Genomic DNA, 4768 nt, shown 5'->3' on the forward strand with positions numbered 1-4768 from the left:
AGGGAGAGGGAGAGGGAGAGAGCATGTACATGCTGCAATATGCATGTGGAAGTTAGTGAACAACTAACTTTTGGGAGTTGGTTCTCTCCTTCTGCTCCGGCATCCGAGGATAAAACCCAGGTCCTCAGGCTTGTACAGGTCTTGATGGCTGGGCCCGCACTTGTCATCTTTCTATATTCTTCTCTTTGTCACATCTGGTCTTTGTGTCTTTGTTTTTTCATGCTTTTTGTTTGTTTGTTTGTTTGTTTTTGTTTTCTGTCTCTCTTGGAGTAACTGAATATTTTCAGGGTTGTATTCAACCTTCTTCATTACACACTTTCTCTTAATAAGGGAGATGGCTAAGAACAGCTGTAGGCACTGAGTACTAGCTATAGGAAGGTGCCTAGCCTCCCTGTATGTCCCTTTGCTCATATCAAATAGAGTAACAGTCCTGACCTCACAGAACTATTGTAAAATTTAAAAAACTTACTCTATATAGAATATTTGTATAGAACAAGTTTCGAAATGCGGCATGAGCTCTAGCTACACAGAAGAGCTGTTGTTATTGATGGGGCCGGTGCCAGTGGTCAGAGAGGTAGTGGTAGTCGGAATGGTGGTAGTGATGGTGGCATACCTGCTGCCTGCTTTCATTCCTTTCAGATGGGAGTTGTTTTCTTTTGCTTTGTTTTTGATGCAGGGTCTCACTATGTAGCCCTGGCTGACATGGAGCTCATTGCATAGACCAGGCTGGAGCTCACTGCATAGACCAGGCTGGAGCTCACTGCATAGACCAGGCTGGCCTTGACTCACAAAGATCCGCCTGCTTCTGCCCTTTCTTCTGCTCTTTGGACTTTCCCCCAGCGCACAGCTTCCCCTGGAACACTTTCAAGCCTTCCCCTGTTCTCATTCAGTCTGCAGGGTGGATGCCCAGTGGGGACCCTGGCTTCTGCTGCACTTTCTTCTCTCTTCTAAGAAGGAATTGCCTTGTGGCCAAAAAGAAATAAGTACAAGAGATTTGCTGTAGAACATGGTGACCATGATGAAAATTACATCAATACTATACCTGAAAAATCACTAAGAGAGTGGACTTTAAGTATTCTCATCATTTAAAAAAGCCAAGACTATGTAAAATGATAAGCTGATTAGTTCAATATAACCATTGCATACACACACATATGCCAACCTTCTGTATACCAAATATATATAATTTTCTCAATTAAAAATAAGTTTAAATGCTATTTTAAAATAGTTATGAAGACCTGACAAGAAAAACACCCTGCCTTATAGCCTCTTTTGATGTACCAGACACTGAGAGATCACAGACACCCAGGAAAACAAGGGCCACAGCCCCTCCCACTTTACACCTAAGCCAGAGTAGAACCAACCCTTAGGGGTCCTCAAAATGTAATGTTAGTCAGTCTATCAACCTCCCTTCCCACATAAGAAACTCAGAGGCTGAGAATTCTGGAAAATGCCATTTTCCTGCACCTGGTGCCCATGACTAGGTAGCTTGGAAGAAGATACACAATAAACCATTGTCACTATTAGACGATGTGAGCACCTGCCACAAGCAAGTTTGGTGATAAGCATGGGTGCTCGTTAGTAAACGAAGCTAGTTCCTAGCACACAGTAAAATCACAGTACTGAGAGAGCAAAGACTGTACACACACACACACACACACACACACAGACACATACATACACAGAGACAGACAGACAGACAGACAGACAGACAGACAAGACACAAACTCACCAGTTGCAGGCATTGCCATACTGCTGCCCTCCCACACAGTTCTAGGACAGAGGGACACCAAGGCCAAAGGACTGTCTGTGACACGTCTAGATTAGAGGATTCCTACACTGAGTATAGACCAAATACACCATCCTCTTCTGTTTGGCGTTTGTTAGTCCTTTATAGCTCATTCCAGCCTTGCCTATAACTCAGACACCCTCAACAAATGCCATGAATATCAGTGACTCACTCACGTAGACTTCATAAAATGTGACAAGGAGATCAAAAACATAACCAGAGTTCCAACACCAGATGTGTCACCTCACTATTTCTTCCCAAGCAGACAGGTACCCAGAAGCTAAATGTAAATTCAGATCAGGCCTGTTCACCATTGTGCTTGCTACTGTTAGTTGTGGTGAGCGTAAGAACACTAGCACCTAACATTTACCAGACACTACCTGCCCTTAGCATGCTATGCACAGGGGATGTGTGTCTCTGCAGTCCCATGATATTATCCCATGTTAAGATGCAGGAGACTCACTTAAGAATAGTTGGTGAATACACCAGAATTCCCTCTTAGGCATCACCTTTAGTCCCAGACAGGAGCATCAGGCTGTGTTTCGGCTCAGTACACCTTGGGCTGCTGACTTATCTGATGGTCAGCCCAGGCTTCCAGATAGCCAGAAGAAAGCTTTGGAACACGAATGCTGCCACACTGATCAGTGTGCTGGGAGTGGGGCTCAAAGCGGGAAGCCACCTGTGTGTCTGTAGTCTCATGGCGTCCATCTGCTCCAGGTACTGTACATTCTGTTCCTGGAGGAAGCAATGCGGGGCTCACTAGACAGACACGGTGCCTCACAGCCCTCAGAGCTTCTCAGTTTTGACACCTTCTGGCATGTGCCACATTAGCAATCCATTCTGAGGAAAGCCTCGGAGGGAGAGCCCCACCCTCACACAAACCAACTGATACTTTCCAAAGGAGAATTGTGAATTTCCTCTGATCCCACCAGCTTTTCACTCTCAGATGCCTTCAAACAGAAACCCCTCTCCAGTTAGAAAAGCAATTCACGGGGTATGTTTCCTCACTTTTTAAATGTGAATGTATTTAACTGATACGTAAAATCAAAAATGAATGCAGTTTTGGGATATCAAGTTATTCTCCAGTGCATGTAAATACTGTGTAGTGTGTGTGTGTGTGTGTGTGTGTGTGTGTGTGTGTGTGAAGGGGGATGTTGGTGTGTATATGTGTAGAGGCCAGGGTCAGCCACAGGTGTCATTCCTCTAGAGCTGTCTACCTTGCTTTAATTTTAAGACAGGGTCTGTGGTTGACTAGTCTGGAGCTTACGCATTACGTTGGGCTGGCTGATCAGCAAGCCCCAAGGACCTGCGTATGTATGCTTCTCTAGGGCTCGGGTTACATGTAACCAAACCCTGCTTCTGGTTGTTGTTCTAAGGGAAGCAAACCAAGGTCTTCATGCTTGGATGGCAGGCACCTTACTGATTGAGCCATCCCTCAGGCCCACGCTGTGTAATCGACATCAGGATAAATACACCGATCCCCAGCATTCATCATTTCTCCATGATAAAAACATTTACATGTGCTTGCTCTCACTGTTTGAAGTGTATGGTACACAACTGTTGCTTCTTGTGACCTTACCATGCAGTGCGCATCAGTACCTCTCATCCTCCCTCTCTGCTGTTCCTCACTATAGACCCACATCCCTCCAGCCTTATTATTTATAAGAATAAATGTTCTTATCCTTTATTATCCTAGATGAGGAGGCACACCCTAGAAGGGCACAGGGGAAAGCTGTTCTATAGTGAGGTGGCTCTGAGTTTAAATCTAGGTCATGTCACTCAGTGGTAGTGCAGACTCTATGCAGAATGATTCCATACTCCCTCCATGCCATAGAGTTCCTTATTCGAGGTCTCTATTCCTCTCCAGGTTATAATAAATCCATGCCAAGTGCCTGGAGGAAGGCAGAGTTAACTATTCAAAGCAAATCCTGTTGTGGATTCTAGTGAACTTCTTCTTCTACTTAAGTTCTCTCCAAAAACTGCAACTTTCTTGATGCATACAGTAGCTGGGTGTATTGCTAGGTAGATATGTAGGCATGGTCAGGACAAGATAATTGAGCTTTGAACCTGTCACACACAATTCCAGAAAAGAGGAGAGTTACAACCTTAGCCTCTCTCTTGGACCATTGTGTATCTTGTGTATGTCAGTCCAATGATGCTCATAATTTCTAAATAATTATTCTTTGGATGCAGTGATGCTCTGTAATAAGAATCACACTTGCTGTGCATCTATTCTTTAGTCTTTATTTATTTGTTGTCCTTGTTTCTTTCTTAAAGCTTCGATAAAATACCCTGACCAAAGCAACTTAAGAGAAACAGGGTGTACCAGCTTACAGTTCAAAGGGATTCAGGTTCTCCTGAAGGGTCTAATAACAGCAGGAGGAGAGGCTTGCTGATCACATTGCATTTATGCTTAGGAAGCAGAGAGTGAAAGAGAAATTGGGCCAGACTATAATGAAACAAGGCCTACACACAATGATTCAGTTCCTCCAGCGAGACTCCCCCTCAAGAACATTCCACAGCCTTGCCAGATCACCACCTGGGAACCTAGCATTGAAACACTGAGCCTGTGGGGAACACCTCACATTCAAACCACAAACATCTCACATTCAAACATCTCACAAACATCTCACATTCGAACCACATTTGTTTGCTTGTTTATTTACTTATATATCCATTCATATGTTTGTTTGTTTACTTGTTTGTTTATTGTGGTGCTGGGGATGACATAATGGACTTTGCACATGCTAGGCAAACCCTCTACAACTGAGCTCCATTCCCAGTCAGTGTCAAGCCTCATGTCTATACTTCAACAGCCTTGGCTAACAGAATCCTTTCACCAACAGAACATCAAAATTGAAGCCAGTTGCCTCACCTCTCTGGATGATTGACAGAACGAAAACCAGAAGATGTCACTGCATGTCAGCCATATTCTCTCTCTCTCTCTCTCTCTCTCTCTCTCTCTCTCTCTCTCTCTCT

The 4768-nt window shown here is 44.2% G+C and overlaps 1 protein-coding gene across 11 annotated transcripts in view; it reads left to right on the forward strand.

Annotated features, from left to right (window-relative positions):
- Positions 1–4768, forward strand: part of Cadps (calcium dependent secretion activator) — a 434854-nt gene that overhangs the window by 267581 nt on the left and 162505 nt on the right. The gene's annotated exons all lie outside the window — the stretch shown is intronic.

Source organism: Grammomys surdaster, unplaced genomic scaffold (assembly GCF_004785775.1).
Source record: "Grammomys surdaster isolate TR1022 unplaced genomic scaffold, NIH_TR_1.0 126546, whole genome shotgun sequence".
NCBI classification, from domain to species: Eukaryota; Metazoa; Chordata; class Mammalia; order Rodentia; family Muridae; genus Grammomys; species Grammomys surdaster.